General features: G+C 36.1%; 1 protein-coding gene across 3 annotated transcripts in view; it reads right to left on the bottom strand.

Moving 5' to 3' along the window:
• Window positions 1-9,674, bottom strand: part of LOC149782695 (uncharacterized) — a 65,723-nt gene extending 56,049 nt beyond the window's left edge. For 2 of the 3 annotated variants that reach the window (XM_089934187.1, XM_089934189.1), the window contains exon 1: window positions 9,422-9,674. The gene's annotated coding sequence lies outside the window, so the exon portion shown is untranslated. The remainder of the gene's footprint in view (window positions 1-9,421) is intronic. The other variant, XM_089934188.1, reaches the window with a different exon arrangement.
• Between the last annotated feature and the right edge of the window lie 8,977 nt (window positions 9,675-18,651).

Raw genomic sequence — 18,651 nt, forward strand, 5'->3', positions numbered from 1 at the left:
GCCAAACCATGTGAAACAGTAGACTGGACTACATTTTAATCTCTTAAGATGTGTTCAAATTGTTTTGACCAATCAATTATTCCTGACTATAAAGCGGATCATTCAGCAACAATACTAAAATTATTTATATCCACACTGCCCCAGATGTCATGGATTCTGGAAATTCACTTCTGAGCTATTAAAGCAAAATGAATATATTCAACTGGTAAAAAAAAAGGAAAAGAAAAACAAAGTAGAACAATGCTATTGTGACGACAACCCCCTTAGGTGAAATTAACTTGCAATGATTAAAGTTTTTCAAAATCCTTACAATGATTACATCAAATTGATGCTGAAATATATACCTTACTAACTTTCGTGAATCAAAATAATAACTGACTATTATGAAAGAACTGAACAAAAACATGCAGATTTAGAATAAATGAGGTGGAAGGTGCAATTTTAAGATCAAAACAAAGGTTATATGAGTCCGATGAAAAAACTTTCCTTAACCTTCAAAGAAAAATTAAACAAAATAAAAGTTACTCATGGACAATGGAACAAGATAAACTGATCAAAAATATAAAATCAACAATTTTTAATGAAAAACTATACAAAAGCAAAAACAAGAACAATGCTGATTCATAAAAGCTTTTTTGAAACCATGATAAAAAACCTGATGTTCGAGGAATTTGGTATAGTAATGAAAAATATGACAAATGAAACAAGCCCTAGCTCAGATGGATTTACTGTTGAATTCTACAAATACTTTTGTACAGATCAAAGAAGTTTTCTCTTTAGGTCACTAAATGCTACATATTATATGCAGCATTTTCCGGCATTTCAATGTCAGTGAATCATTTGCATTCTAAAATAAGATAAAGACAGACAGTTCACAAAAATTGGAAATCAATCTCACCACTTAAGACAGATTAAGATTCCTTCTGCATCCATTGCTACTTGGATCAAGTAAGTCCTCTCCTGAATAACTAAATACAGCCAAAATGGTTTTATGAAAGGGAGATTCATTTAAAAACATTTTATGTCTTGATGCAATAGCTCAAGAAAAAAATGAATCTGGTCTTCTCCTACTGATGGAAGAGGTTTATGACACTGTTAAAGGGGACTTTTTGGAAAATGCTATGAAATCTTTAAACTTCTGAGTATTCCTTGTCAGTGGTTCAGTTTTTTGGGGCAAACCAAAAAGCTGCATCTTCAATAATGGACATTCATCCCCAACTTTTAATTTGGAGAGAGGATGTCAACATGGAGGATCTTTAGCTCCACTGTTTATTTATAATAGGAATTTAATTTCTTGCAACAAAACTTTAAAGAACATAAATATTAAAATATTAAAAGCATTATTTTTAATGCAATGGAGTTCAAAATTTAGGGCACAATGATGAAGATGCTTTTCTATTTATTAGCCACTTCACCTTTCTTACTGAAGACAACCATGCATGACTTTGTCTTGGTATCAGGTCTGTACTGCAATGTTTCTAAATTAAAAGTTATTGGTATTAACTGGTAAATGTCCAATTTCAGATTACCGGGAACCAAGTTCTCTTTGAATTTGGAGGATATTCTAGAACTTAATTAGTCAACAACCTGGCTTTTGGAGCAGAAGAAATTAATCCCTTACTGGGAAAATTACTTTTATAAAATCATTGACCTTGCCCAAATCTGCTCATCTTTTACAGCTCTACCAAGTCCTCCACCCCATATAGAAAGGAACTGAATACATTATCTTTCAAGTTCATTTGGGGTGGAAAAACTGAGGGTTATAGGAAACACCATTGCAAATGACTTTTCAGGTCTCTCTTACCAAGCATTATATTAAAACGATACTTTATTTTTACAACCTGCATCATTTCTTACAATTAAACATAGTAGGAACACTACTTCATGTGCAAATAATCAATTCACCTTTGAGAGCCAAATTTAAAGCACCCAAATAACTAGGATAAGAAGCAGACTGAGGAATAAAACTCTGATGCCAGAGAACAAAACTCTGGGTCGTGTTTAAATCAGGTCTGTTAGAAGGCAAACCAAGAAACCCACTTGGAAAAAAACAGAAATGGTCTAAATATAGAAGTGACATAGTGATTAAAGAAAAGTATGTTGCAAATAAGATGTTTTAATTTTAAACATTTCAAATCGGGTTTTGGCATGTTTTTTAATAAACAATCAGGTGTCCTAGAAGGATTTTTTAAATGTTGGCCCTAACCCCAAGTATAGTTATCTATTATGTACAGCCTTGAAGTCTTCATGAACCATTCTAAGTTTCTGCAATCCCCCCCCCCCCAACAAACGTTCATTGATATTTTATTCTTCCTACATTTATATTTCGCATTACACAAATTCTTCAAGTGTTTTCAGCTGGTTTTATTTAGAAATGCCATTTAGTTAAATTTGTCAACCCAAGTTTTTGTAATTTTTCTGGTAAGTTTCACTGGCCTAAAGTACAAATATTATGGCAGAAAGACAAAACAGGACCATAACACTAAGTGTAAATAATTAAACAAAATAAAGTACAGATTATAAATTAGGGTGTTCATAAATGATGTCTAGACACAAACCATTTAATCAATGCATTGATCTTGTGTAGAAGACAGAGGGATAACATTTGTGATTGCAGGTCACATTGAAGGTTCAATGATAAAACACAACTAGAACTTTTTGCAAACTATTAATTAGTAAATAAGTAATTCTTGTTAGCTCATTTCAGTTGTGCTACTGATACAGATGCAACCACTAAAGAATATGTAATGCAAACCCCTGGACTTTTCAATTCATTAATTAATTCTTCCCATTAGTGCTGGCATACAGTTGCACGGTATTAAAGTCGAGGTCTAACATGCATTCTGTACACTAGAGGTCTGGGCAATTCATTTTATGAAAATTTTGAGACAGGCTTTCCAGTCCTGTGGTGTGAATTAAATATATCATGAATGATGGTTTGGGGCATCCCACATGTGCCAGATAATTTACCCACCTACATCCACATGGTACAAACTTCCATCCCCCTTACAAAAACATTGACTTGCCATTTCCAATTTATAGAATGCAATGTTTACCCAAGCATTTCTTTTGGACGATTTGGCTTCATGTTTCATTGGCACAGCAACATATGAAGGTTATTTAGTGTAGATGCAAATGGAGTTAACTAGCATGCTCTATGATACATCATGGCAGCCCAAATGAAGGTTGAACCTATATTCGAGTTAGGCACACTAAGCACAGCTCAAGGGGTTCAGAACCGTTTGTTATTTCTGATTTTATTCTTTTCATATTCATCATGAGTAAAGTCAACTGATCATTATATTTACAAATAATGTGTTCATTTTGAAGAGTCAAATAATCTGGCTGCTAAGAGCGATGTTTGCTTTTAACAAGCGTGCATCAAAAGCACTTTCTTTAAGCTAGACCAGTTTCCAGTAAGGTATAACAAAACACCATATATTGCTACTGTAAGGTTAGAAAATCTGCATTTAAAAGTTCAAAAGTTATATCAGAGACTGATGATGGAACGGTATACATAATGTTCAACTAAAACATCTGAAAAGTGCACAGACCTTAATTGCTTCCACCAGTTTCACAAATGCAGTTCCAAACCATATGGACCTCAACGGCCATCTCTAAACTGAACATAATTCTTACATTTTTTAAAAATTTCACATGACTATAGCAGTCATAACTCCCACCATGAGACATACTCAAATCTACACATCCAATAAATATAACTGTTTCTGTCCCCCCCACCCCAAAGAATCTGAATACTAGGTTTTCTGTACTTTTAACACGGATTGTTTTCCCCTTTTTGTCACGAACATGTTTCGCTTTATTCACATTTTTTAAAATTATATAAGCAAAAGCTTGATTATGCAGATGTTTTGCATTAAAAAAATGTGGTTCAACCCTTATCTTGTGTAAGCACCTTTGGATGCCTCTACCTGAATCACATGGAAGCGAGTCTGGGCACCTCTACATCATTCTCATGTTAGTGTGTTTGGTCGCCTGCTGTAAACATCAGCCATTTTGAGCTGGTTTTTGTAGCGACACCTTCATGCCCAACCCCCTATTCAATACTACATTCTCTGATGCAAAATGACAAATACATAGTTATCACATGGTTGCTACTTAAGACCTAATCTGCTATTTAAAGTAACTGGGTCAGATTTTCCACTCCAGAATGGAGGCTGCAGATTTTGTTTAGTACTTTCTGGAGTTTGGGCAATTAGAATCATGACTACAAAGCTTCAATAAATAATAAAGTTGTGTGTGATCTGAATTTTTAACGTAGCTTAACAATTTTTCAGTCATATTGCTACGATGTCTTCAGTGTGGCAGTTTTTAATGATATCTTGCAATGGGGCATCATGTCACCGACATGTAGCATGAAATAATTACAGTAAAGGCTCTGATGTTGATGTAAGCAACATATAGTTTTTGTAACTTATAAATTCTTATGATTTAGGATTTAGACATAGAAAAGAGCAGATTTTGAAGTTGAGAAATGGCAGCTATGGTTGGTCACATCAATTCGTTTGGCTTGATAGTGAATGAGTTCTGTAAAGATTTCAAGCACACAATTCTTCTAGGGAAAATAATTATACAACTACATGTATCAAGATTGGATTTTACTCTTAAATCTTTCTATACACAATAGATGTGTACCAAAAATATAAAATAATTAAAACTGATGTTCAACATTATATATACTACACTGCTTTAACATTTAACAGGCAAGCCTAGGTGCAAGTAGGCATCAGGTGTTTTATTTACAGCACATTGCACTATGTTACATTGGTACACGATATCAATTGCCTACAAAGCCATATCTTCTATGAGGTAAAGGGCTAAAGCATCAGCATTACTCCTTTAAAGTTATTCAGATTCCCTCAACAGCTGAACTAAATCAAACATTAAACCCAGAAAAGACCATAACAGGATTTTACCTCAATGATCATGTTCTGGTAATTATTTGCTTTTATTACGCACGTCTGTATTTTACGGGTCATATTCTTAAGACTTCTGTCAAATCACAAGGGAAGGCATACCTGGCGTCTGTCAATAATAGTAAAAACCATTAAAAACACCGAGTACCCTTCTCCAAAATCAACAAGAAATCCTCCCTTATTCTGTGTTCATTTTCTTGTATCTTTGGCGTGTTACGTCACCATAAATGAGACATTCCGTACCTTTTTTCCACCACATACAATGTAACCTTTTACTTCATGTAAGCGCTTTTGGACGCCTCTACTCCATACTCATGTAAACACCTTTGGGCGACCCTACCTAATTCACATGTAAGCACAATTTGATGCCTCTACACCATTCTCATGGAAGTGCCTTAAACATCAACCATTTCCAGCTGGGTTTTGTAGCGCCACAAACCCTATTAGATACTACATTCTTTGATGTATATGAGCATTATGTCATATCATGTGATCCCTGTTCAAGCTCTTGTTTTACTCCATTTAAAGAAGGTGGGTCCTATTCTCCGCTTTCAAAAATGTATGTCGCAGATGTCGTTCAGTACTTTCTCGAGTTTGCACGATTAGAATCACTACTATGAATGCTTAATAACTTTAATAAAGCCATATACTCTACGAGGTAAAGGGTTAAGGACCTAGCTAATTATTTAATAGCACTGTTCACGTGAAGCTCCTCCATCATTTCGTGTATTGTCTACTTATTTAGAGGTGTGGAAAAAGTGTAGTGTGGGAGGTTTGGAACTAATTGTTTGCTTTTTTCTAAATCCAGCCCATATTATATCCGGAGACCTTTAAATGGAAAGTTACTGGTGTGTAAGTGAAAAGCAGAAAAAGCCATAACCAGCTTTGTTGGCCATATGCGATAAAAAAAAAAGTAGTGTGTTTGGGCCTTAAGATAGGGTAGACACGATGACCAGATCCTGCAATTACTTAAAACTCCAATGATAAAAACATCACATAATGGGTAGATGTTTTTGACATTCGTGCTTTCAGAAAAAAAATTATGGGGCTAATCAGGCGAGTACATTTTTAATGTTAACTCAACTCAAGCTAAATGTAAGCTTGTCCTGGGTTCCAGGCAAATGGCTTTCTCTGGCACTAGACGTGAAGAAAGGAGGATATTCAGAGTAAAAATTGTCATTACATGGTCACTAGGGTATTTAAATGGTGTGTGGGGAATTTGTTTTTAGAATATCTCATTTACCGTGACACAAATAAGTGGCTGAATGTGTAAACAAAGAAAATTGCACAGAATATACGAGGGATATGATGTAAAACAGTGCAAGTTAGGCATCATATTTGCACATCCTCTCGCTTGGTTGTACGCTCTACCAATTTTAAAAACAAAAGGTATGACGGATTAAAAAATGCACAAAACTTGGTCATTTCAGTCATCAATTTTTTCTAACCTGATTGTCACCAAGAGGTCCTGAATACTGTCTACTTGTTGATGTTTTAGTCACCATATTTGCATGGGTGATCATCTTTTCAAGCAACAGATCTGATGTTGGTGTTGTTGAGAGTCTCAAATAATATTAAAACTCGATATTGCAAATACTGGATAAAGACAACAGATTTTACTGAACTGGACTGTTGTAGACACTAGAAAAACAGCGTGCAGTGTCTGCTTATTTTTAAAGTCTAGTTATAATATTTTCATAAAACAAATTAAACACAAAACAAGAAGTTTCTCTTGAATTCAAAAAGCTGTAACACTCAAATTAATGGAATTAATAAGATTATGAAAGACAGCACAGTCTCGACTATGCCATTGGCAGAGTGGTTAAAGCATCCGTCTCGGCTGTGGGATGTAACGGGTTCAACCCCTCTTTATAAGTCATACCAAAGACATAAAAATGGTACCAAAAGCTGCCTCGCTAGGAGCTCAGCATTCAGAGGATAATGTGAAAGGGTTTGACATCAAGCTATGTCTGCAACATTATGCCCAAGTCCTTGACATCACTATAAACTGCAGTCACTGCTGTGAATTAAATTGTGATTCCACTTGGTCTGAAACAGGCAACAAGTTGAAACTGTTAGGGACACCCTGTAAACAATCAGGTTAGAAATTATAAACTGATGAATGAATTGATCAAGTTTTGTGCATTTATATATTCTTTATCCTTTTTGTTCTTAAAATCCATGGTGGTGGAGGTTGCAAACAAACGGGATGGTCTGTGAGTATACTGTCATATATTCACTGGGAAATGGGGAGGGGGTATACACTTGTATTCATATACTTGGGCACGTTTACATTTTCTACACTGCTGATTGAGGTCTTCTACTCATCATGTATCATACAAAATTTACTGTTTTTACTTGTTTCTTGCTTTTAATGACACTTGTCAAGGACTAGTAGAGTTTCCTCTGACCCTTGCCACCCCATTTTTGATCTTTGGACATTAATGTTGGAGTGTTGGGTCAGAGTCCATTCCCTATCGAAAAGTTGGAATTTGCTGACATCAGTGTCGGCATGGTGTAGCCACTTACTACATTTATATGTTTGATTGCTTCCCTACAGCAACACTATAAATGGTTGTACGCTCACGTGACTGTATGACCTCCGATGTCATTGACATTTAGTCAAGTGACTCGGGATGCAAATGGCCAGATCCAGGTCAACTTTCAGCAGTGACATACTTTCGTCTCATCTGTCAGTGGATTAAACACTTGACGAATGCTATGCTCACGAGTTTTGCAAAAATAAATCATATTCCTATCAATTTCACGCAGGTGTATCTCGATGAAAGGTTGTTTAAGTTTGCTGGGCTGGCTAGTAAGCGGCTAATGACACCAAATGGTGCCGGCGAATTCCAACTTTTAGTGTGGGAATAGACTCTGACCCTACACCCCAACATAAATGTCCCAATATCAAAAATGGGGTGACAAGGGTCAGAGGAAACTGACTATAGTCTGATAATACAAACCCATTTGTTTGTAAACCCCCCCCCACTGATGTAATTAATGGAAACCTTTAATGTGATAAAAAGTGCAAGGAACTTAGTCAATTAAATCAGTGATTTATAGTTTCTAACCTGACTCTGAGCAGAGTGGCCCTAACACCCTCATCTTATGCGCGTTTCATGCTTAACGGAAGTTTTCGGTATAATAGATGGACATGCTTGGATCCATTTCCAGTTTCTGGACAAGTCCATTTTCAGCAAATGGGTGTATCACAACTACAGATGTACATACATAAGTCGTCTGCTTCCGATATTTACAATGTCGAATCAAGCAAAGGAAAATAATAACTACAAATTTGCTTTTCATGTGGATTTAACATGCGGTTTAATTTCTATGTCCATGTATGCAGAGGGATATAATTCCAAACTCTCAACATTATGTAATTCACGCAATTATTCAGCAGTTGGCAAACAGGATGAACTACATCATTATGGTGTCTGATGGAAATAAACTAGCCTATAGTGTACGCAATGTGACACCGTGTTAGTATGGAAAGTCTGTTAAGCATGAAATGGTGCAGGGGATCACAGGTGCTCGACACGAGTTTGATGTTAAGAAGAAAAAAAACAATAATCTAAAGGAAAAAAATCATACAGAGTGACAAAAATACTTTAAATTACCCCGATGACCCGTTCTGACATAGGACCCTCTCTATCATAATATATAAGAGAGAAGGTACGTTACTTCCAAATACTTCGCTCCACCCATGACATTCGAAGGCAAATGACCATACTATATGGCTTGTTTTACTTCAGAGATATTTTTCTGTCCATCAAGCCATCATTGACTTTTCTGCGGTCCTATGTCCTAATGGGTCATTGGGGGGTAATCTAAAGTATTTTTGTCACTATGTATGATTTTTTTCCTTTAGACGATTGTTTTTTTTTTTCTTAACATCAAGCTCGCGTCGAGCACCTGTGCAAGGGATACCAGCATTAGTGCCATTCTGGTCAGTCAGGTTAGAAATTATAAATCAATGATTTAATTGACTTTAGTTCTGTGCACTTTTTATCACATTAAACGTTCTCGTTTTTGAAATCGGTAGGGTGGGGGGGGGTACAAACAAACGGGGATGTGGAGTCCGACTATAGTCAAGGACTTAATTTTGAAAGGAACATTTACGAAGGCTTTCACTCGGTAAATATACATTGTCTTAAAATGAATTCTTCATAAGATGCATTCACGTTTCGAATATATTGGTTGCTAAGTGTGTTTGATCTGAGATTTTAACAGAAATGCTAAACGCACTTTTTCCGTACGCCGCCCTGACGCAAACTAGAACCACGAGGTTCATCAGACCGTCTTGAGTGCGCATGTGTAACCGGCAATACACACTAGTCACTCATTCTGATGAGCTGGTGTCACACTGTAGGCATAATGTAGAGGCAGTCCTACACTTCAGTTGTTCAAAATTTCAAATAGTATACCTTCAATTAAAAAAACTTCCTGAGATCACGTATAATCTCGAGGGAAACTCTTACCAGGATCTTCGTTCAATGATTCGCCCTGCTACCGCGTCTTTGTCAGTTTTTGAGCGTGTTCCAAGTCACTGAATTATTGACTGCAGAAACAGTAATATATCGAGATGCTATCATAGCTGCGTACCTTTATGTCTCCTTTTCACAGATTTGTTTAAAGTCCTGTATACTTTCAGCGTATTATAGCGTCTTCATCTGACTTCTTTGGGAATAGTTGCAGGTTATTTAAGCAAAATGGCGGGCGCATCTGACTATACTATAGTTAGTCGGGTTCTCGAGTTAAACTTTCCTGCAAGATGATTGGTTCTTATTTCTCACGTTGATTGAGAAAATTAAAATTTGGCACTGAACTGCTCCCTAAGTCCAATATTAGAACTTTAAATGTTAGAAACAGAAAAAAAGAAATAAAAAGCGCCAACAGATTTTATAAATTATTTTGAATTTATTTTTATCCAATCATAAATGAAGTTAGACGTTTTCTCTCTTACCTCAGGTGCGCTGGTGTTTGAGCGTTTCGGATTTACTCTTTGCCAATAAGGGATCGAGTATTTAATTATCCGGATTACGGGTATGTGCCTTGTAATGTTTGTTCACACAGAATAACTGTGTTAACAATGGCTTGGTAGCTGGCATGTTGTACCGTGGACATATACACTAATTTTATTGAGAGTCGTAATTTCATTGCATAATAACAATCATTAGCACGTTGAACCTATTCTCGTTTCAACTGTGGTCAATCAAAATTGAGAAATTCTAAAACAAAGTACAATATGGAAAGTCCCAACTAAATACCCACCAGCCTTTCTTTTTAAAGAAAAGAAAAACGAAAGTCAGTACACCTGAGTGTAATTTGAACTTTGATACAGCTGCTGTCATAACACGTATATCTATAGCTTACATACAATATAGCAAATATACACATAGCATACACTGGACCATTGGCAAAGGTCACTATAAAACAAAAGGGAAGGGAATTCGACTAGGTAATTGAAGCCTATATCGGATAAACGACTCTTGGGAATACACTAGGGAAAAATACCCCAATAAAAAATGTGACTCTAAGTAAAGTTCTGATCCAAATTCTTTTTTAAAGGAAACAAACAAACACACCTTTGGCGGAAACAATAACATATAAAACACCCTTTATTTTTTATGTAAAGGTGGGGGGCTGTCTGGTGCCCCCACCCACAAAGAAATTCACAAAAGTTATTGCTTCTTTTTTTTTTTGGTGGGCACCAGTCAGATGCCCCCTCCCCATTTAGCCCAAGAAATAAAGTGTTGTTATGTGTTTGTGTTTCCCCGAAAAGTGTGTATGTTTGTATTTTTTATAAAAAGAGTTTCGATTAAAATTTTAGTAACAGACTAAATTTTGATGGGGTATTTTTAAATTCCCTAGTATTTTCTAAAGGGTTGTTCATCCGATAGTGGGTTTAATCCAACATCTCAGAGTTCCTTCCCTTGTTTGTAAGGTGATCTTTGCCAGAGATAACCTATGTCTCGTGTATGCTTAGCTACGATGTCGTAGCCTCAACTTGATTTGTTGTGGTTGAGGCTACGAACTGATCCCATATCATGTAATGGAGCAAAAAATATCATCACTAAAGTTAGAAAAACGAACAGTGTAGAAATCAACTACATAAGTAAAGAAGTTTGGCTTATTTTAAATTTATTAAGCCCTTACACGATAAAATAAATTGGCATGGTTACTCTAACCTTATCCTGTCCGCCATGACAGATAACGCGAGACTCTCGCCGTGACCCCTTTTCTACGTAAGGCTTGCCAGAACATATTTTGGATATTCTACGCTATATTATTATCAATCAAGTGCGAATAATCGCTTCTTGGTGGAAGTTCAAAGTTGCCGATAAACCGTATTTACTTTTAATGCGCAGAATTTCTGACCCAAACGGCGCCAAATTTTTACTACGATTTGTTTACATTTCCAAATAAGGCGTTAATGTCCTTATATGGCACACAAAGAAACGAGGCTGAGAACGGAAGTAATCATTATTTGAAATAACATGGCGGACGATCTAAACGAAAATATAGGCTGAAAAAAGTAAACGAGATTTTACAACTATTTCAACAATGATTTTCGATACTTCCGGTATTAAATAAGAGGACTACTCTATTTATTGGATTATAAGCAAGGAATATGTTTAAAGTGTTATTAGGAGGCTAAAAGAGCGCCGGGTGTGATTCACACCCGACTTGCTCCATTAACACGTATATGCTCATGTTAGTACCCTGTCCACGAGGTACGAGTAAGGGTACTAATATTAGTACTAGTGTATGCTATGTGTATCGTTGCTATATTGGGTGTGTGCAATGAAGTCTGTATGTAGGAACGGCAACTTGATCAAAATATATCACAGATGGCCTATCATATAAAGTATTTGGACATTTTTAGGTCCAACAAATTATTATACATTTTTATTTTGAAGTATTAATTTAGAATTTTTACGAGATAGGCTGTGCCCGAGTATGGTAAGGAGCCACGCTTTATTTATTCCTTTGTGTTTCCTTTATCTGAGTTTAGGCCTTCTCTTTTAATTATTTGTCCTTAACAGTTAATAAAGGTTCCAGAAGGGTTTTTGGTGTAGGGTTAGTTCCTAAGTTAGTTTGGGTAACTCATTTTGTTAGTTTCCATGTTTTTGTTCTGTATGTCTATTTGCTGCATTTGGGTTTTTGTGGCACTCTTTCGCAAACCTGTTCACGTCGCGTAGTGCCTTGTGACGTAGCCCTGCGACGTATGTGCATCTTATTTTACCCACATGAAGGTTCCCCGTGTCCCTTCTAACTATTACGGAGAAAAAAAGAAGAAAAAAATCTTTTTTCTTCTTCTTCCTTTCTTCTTTTTTCTTTTATAGATAATGTTATATTAGCATTTTTAATCTAAAAAGTTATCCTGATAGTCTAGTTATGTTTGTTAACCAAAGGTAATTTTAGGGTTAGTATTCCCTATAATGTTAGCTCTTACTAGATTATGTAGGTACCGGAGGGTCAAAAGTTACGTTTTATTAGTTCTCATTAGGTGGAAAGATGAGTGAGGGGTCCAGCCCGAGCACTCATTGTGGCTCACCCCTAAGGGTGGTAAACCGAAGCCTTCCCTCCCATCCCCAACCCAATGCATTGCTATTTTAGAGAGTTGTAATTATGGTTTATGTGGGGCGTAGAGATGAGTGAGAGGCTCCAGCCCGCGTACTGGCGGTAGCTCACCCCTAATGAGTGGTAAACCGAAGCCTACCCTCCCATCTCCCCACAACGTGACGTCATGCCGTTACAAATTTAATTCATTACCTATCAGTATGCCATCGTTGTTTCTATAATGTAATCTATGACCTTGAATAATGTATTTTGATCAAAATCTCCGTCCATAAAGAGTATATTGCCCCTGCGGTACCTTTCTCTTCTGCATATTTCCCTAATTAGTTGTAGTCTTTCGTTCTTTCTATTTTTGCACTGGGTAGTCATGTGGTCTTTTGTAAAGCTTGCCCTTTTGCATAACGGGCACATTGGTATGGTTTTTATCATGTGTCTCCTTAGAGCCACATCTCCAGTGAGCCATGCATTACGAAGATACTTAAATATTAAGCTTTGTAGTTCGAAGGATTTGATCTGTGTCCAATGCCCCCATACTCTTAGCCAGTTAACTCCCCAGTTCTCTTGTTCGACTTTACATCTAATAATTTTTGTAATTTCTTCTCTTATCCAGTTGTGCGTTTCTTCCTTTGGCCTACTCCATAAGCCTTTCTTTGTCCCGGTATTTTATTAAAATATCCTTAATACTTTTGAACTTTCTTGGTACCTCTAGTTTATATATATATATATATATATATATATATATATATATATATATATATATATATATATATAGTCTATTTCTTAGGGAGAACCCAAAACCAGTGAATGTATAGGGCTTCCCATGGTGTCTGTGGTTTTACGTTTAAAGTTTTAAATCTATTTAGTATGTTTGCGCATTTTAGGAGTAGTGGGCTCGATAGCTCTAGACCCCCTCTCCGGTTTATTCTATGCAAAGTTTCTTTTATTATATAATGTGTTATGAAACCCCAGATAAAAATTATTTTGTCATTATCTACTTTGTTTAGCTCCTTGTTATCCATATATATCGATTTAAAAATGCAATTTCTGTTGGAGTAGAAGTACGTTTCGGCCACTTGTGCCCGTTCCATTGTGCACAGTGGCATTTGTGTCCAGATATATATTTTCACTTCTTTTTTCCGTCATATTCTTGTAGTATTCTGTTTCATCAGTTTTACCAAAATATACTCCTGGTGCTTTAACTCTGTTTTTTACTAGATATGGCGGTAGTCCCGGGTGGTTTACCCACCAGTTGCCTATGTTTAGGATCTCTGTTTTATCGTGATTTATGTTTGAACCAGAAGATTTGCCAAATTTTTCGAATTCTATCTCTGGATGTTTAAAGGATCTTATAAAGTTGGTCAATCGTCTGCATGCTGGAGCGTTTTAATTTCCTGTTGTAGGTTGGGAATTTTTATCCCTTCAATTTCTTTGTTGTTTCTTATCATGTGACTTAAAATTTCAATCGCTATTACGTTGCCTCACCGATCTTTGTATTTCAATTCATTCGTGGTCGCCCTATTCACCTGTACTATTGAAGTTATTTTTTATGCAGGATTTTGGTCCAGCTTTGGAAATTTTATCCAAAACCAAATTTTCCAAGAACTCTTTTTTATATGTAGTTATGTTCTAATTTGTCAAACGCCTTTTCCTGGCCGAAAAGTACCATAGCACCTTTCTGAGCTGTTTCGTTTATATAATCTATTATTGTCCTTATATTCAGAATGTTATTTTGAATATCTCTGCCCACCCCCCAACAAGTCTGATTTATGTTTATTATTTTCCCTAGCACTCTTTTCACTCTATTCGCTAAGACCCTGCTTAGAATTGTGCAGTCTATAGTCAGGATGGAGATGGGCCTCCAGTTTTTAAAGTCTTCCCTATCTCCCCTTCCCTTTGTAGATTAACGTAATTATTCCCTCCCTCGTTGTTTTTTGTCATTGTATCTTTCTTTAATAAGATGTTATTATATAGTAATTCAAGGATCGGCGATAACTCACCTAGGAATTTTTGACAAGAGTTCTGCGGTGAGTCCATCTCCTCCTGGCTATTTTCCTTTCGCTAGTTGTCTAATGGTTGCATTTATTTCTTCTATCGAGATGAAATAGTCACACATGCCTGTATGTTCTGCTGAGATCATCTTGCACTTTACTTCATCTAGATACTTATTTATAGTGTTATTATCGATTTGTTGAGTTGTATATAGTTCTTTATAGTAATTCATAATAAATTACATGATATACTTTTTTCTCAGTTTATTCACTATTGTTATTCCTTATTTTTCCTATTTTCTTTTATCCCCCTTTCCTTATTTCTTCCCTTATGTATAGGCCATCTGCCTTTTTATATACGTGGGTAAACTTTTCTGCTCTAATGTTCTTTCCTTTGCTTTCTTCTTCTATTTCCGTTAGCCTCTCCTTTATTTCTTTAATTTTTCCTCTGTGTTGTTTTTCCCTAGTTGCACTTTTAGAGCCTGTTTTTCCATGTTATATAATTCTTTCCTTCTTTTCGAATATCCTACTGCGTTTTCATTAATTTTATATCTGAAAGTATCCCATTCCTTTATTATGTCTCTATGTTCTGACCTTAAAATTTATTTTAAAAACTTATTGCGAGAGCATTCTGTAACTAAAATAACTGCGGTAACAATGGCTTGCTAGTTGACATGTCGTACCGTGGACATATACACTAATTTTAGTTGAGAGTCGGAATTTTATTGCACAATAACAATCATTAGCGCGTTGAAGATATTTTATCGCCGGGCTTTAGATAATTCCTTTGTCCGTTAACCCTGTTGCAAAATAACCTTTGGGGGTCTATATAACGAGTTATTTTATCTCTGCCACGTCTGTTTAAGCACCCATACACGGCACGAAATTAAGGCATTTCTACCCGTATATTTAAAAAAAAAACGAAGAAGAAAAATAAAAACACTAGACAACCATCTGCGCACGATTGTTGCCAATATGACGGTGGTCCATGCGCATGACGTCACTTGGTCGCGCTTTGTAGATAACATCAACAATCCGACAAACATACAATCATACATATTTTTTCTTGTTAAAAAGTTATGTTTCTATGTTGAAAATGCATACCCCTCCTTCGTTTACGGTTTATATTTTAATAATAGAGAGTTCCCGAATGACGTCATTAGCTGCCATATTTGTGGTCAGCTGGCAGATTTACAGTTGACTTTATATGGTGTTTGTAAGTTGAAATAAATTCATTGAATCTCAAGATACTTTTACGAAAATTACATACATAAACACAACGCAAATCAAGCTTTCAGTTTGTATCTAGATGTGTGATTTATAAATGGACTTTGCGTCAGTGTGACTTGTTAAAAATGGTAAATTTTGGTGATGGCATTTAGGAGAAGTTGCCAGGTTACCCGTCGTCCAGGTAAAATGGCAGAATATCGTCTGCTAGTGACCTTATCGGGAAGCATCTATAAATGCAAGAAAACCATTGTGGATGAATAGATCCTATTTTGTACAATTACAAAAAGTGTTAAAATACACGTATAAAAGTTGTCCAATACAAACTACTCACTCACACCCATTCCCCAATGTTTAAATTCTATTTAAAAATCAATGTTTTAGTGCGTGCACATGTTTGGAACAGGTGCGCTCAACTCAGTTGTTTTAATAATTAGACCTGACATACTATTTTCTTCACCAGAGTAGTACCTGGCAGCCATATTGACTGTCCATAGCGATCAATATTTTTCGTTTGAAAGTTTGTTGTTTGTTGTTGTTTTTTTTATATCACATTTCAAGTGTAGTGCATTCAACAGTCGTGAATGAACAGAATTTAACTGAAGTATATAAATATTAAATTTGAGACAACAGCTCGAGGGGATGGCACAGGACAGAAGCCTTTGGCGAGTGGGCGGCCAATACCCTGGCAGAGGTGACGGGAAAAACTGAACTGATATGCGACAACATGACCACGTTGACATACACCTTTTTTGATAGGAATCACAGTCGTATAAATCACAGTCAAACCTTTCATCAGTATTAATAGTTTTGGGGATTGACTTATCGGACTATATAAATTATGTATTTATTAAACGCACAACACACATTGCAAAGCCCTCTGCCTTCACGCTGTATACTAGGAGAAAAAGAAAAAAAAGACAAGACACCCCCCCCCCTCCACACACACACACAGAGTAACCGCCTTAGAATACGCTGGGCCCGATTTGTATCATTTTAGCGAGGAAATGCGATCACGATATTGTATAAGATACTAAACTAAAAATTGTCTTCCATCGCTTTAAAATGAATGTCACTGTATAGATATCTTTTTTAAAAATTACTAGCGCTAAGGTTCCCTGTGAGCGCGAGGCCCGATTGGGTCAAATCGATCCAATCGGCTTAAGGTCTGCCCTCACACACACACACACCATTTCTGTATGTAGTGGCTATTTAGAACTGCATCAATCCTCAGTTTTATTACGTAATAATAATCTCACCGACGTCACAACCTTTCGGTGACGTGTTATCACTAATAGCAATGTGATCAAGAGTGTGAGTTTACATATTGTGATAAATTAACTCCCAAATATGGTGTTGATAACGAAGGACGATATGTGGGTTTGTTGTCACCTGTTTATTGAAATGTTCAATTTTCCGGCATGGAAATCGTTCTGGAACACGCATGCGTGCAGTTAGACACTTGCCGGTATTTGGTCATAGCTACCGGTATATCTCGCGCGAGATTGAAATTAGCGAAAGACAGAGGTTTGTGTTATTCCACGTGGATTTATAAGTCGCCATAAATAGGATTTGATCCGGAAATAGCATGTACATATCGCCAAAATTGTCAGTTAGTATGATGATACTATTGATTGGTACGGGGCTGATTTATCGGCCTAGAGTCTACATAACTGCATGATTTCTTCCGTGTTTAATATGAAATTCCAGGAGTTACAGTCCAAATTAAAAATGAAGGGGTTTTATTGGTGATGGAACGTAATGAATTATGTCTCTCATTAAGAGGACATATTCTTTGTATCTAGCTGGATGTTTGCCCCTCGCCCGAACATAACAATTTGGAAATTCTCTCTCTCTTTCTCTCTCTCTCTCTCTCTCTCTCTCTCTCTCTCCACAGAGTACAGCTTATTGGCTTTGCACTGAAAAAAGACGATGCATCAACCCCATTGTTATTATTGGTCAGAAGAATTTCAATGACATCACAACGATTAGATGACTTGTCATTTTTAGGATATGGAAACCAAAACCGAATGAGACACGTCTCCCAGAGCGTATTGATATCAATCCGACTCGGTATGGCATCGTAACCTCGCGGTTAAAAAAAAAAAAAATTGTTTTCCGTCATTGTTGTGTTCTCAATGGGATTTTATTCGGGTGGTCATGCTTGACAGATGGACATGTTTACCACTGTATCAACTAGTGGCAAAATGGTGGATCCAATTTCTTGATCATATTTATCGATAATTTACGATCTCGCAGAAAATAAAGTAATTTATATTTTGTAATAATGTTTTCCTTGACAGTATTGCGTTTTCTTTTGTTTGCTCTGAGAACTTATTTATTTTAAAATTGTTATAAGGTCTTGAACTAAGAAAAATGTTTCATTAGATTTATACAGTTTTATAATTTTAAAAATAGTACTCTTTGGTGATATAATTTTTATATCATTAATATAAACATGACTGTCTTATTATTGCAAATATATTCATGGAATTATTTATAGTAATAAATAATATTATTATTACCGGACTCACATGTATTTTGATGAACAACATAATCGAACGTAATGTCATAGAATGATAATATTAAGACTATAGTTGTGGTTATGGGCTCATGGTCATTCCGTACCCAATTCGTTTCAAACCCAGTCGAAATTGGTCGTTTCGTACCCAAGGTGCTAGTCGTTTCGTACCCGAGGTGCTGGTCGTTTCGTACCCATTATTTTTACAATGTCAAAAATATAGTATTGTCATATTTACCGCTCCCTCTCTAGGTTTAATATTTCTCCTAACTTGCATGAACAAAGCATATCCGGACAAAAATTGACCAAACACAAATAATTACAGTAATTGTATTGTTTTCACCGTATAATAGCATCTCTGTACTAAAAAGAATTAACAAAATTTTACATT

This window comes from Sinohyriopsis cumingii, chromosome 15, assembly GCF_028554795.1.
Source record: "Sinohyriopsis cumingii isolate HCF-2022 chromosome 15, ASM2855479v2, whole genome shotgun sequence".
NCBI classification, from domain to species: Eukaryota; Metazoa; Mollusca; class Bivalvia; order Unionida; family Unionidae; genus Sinohyriopsis; species Sinohyriopsis cumingii.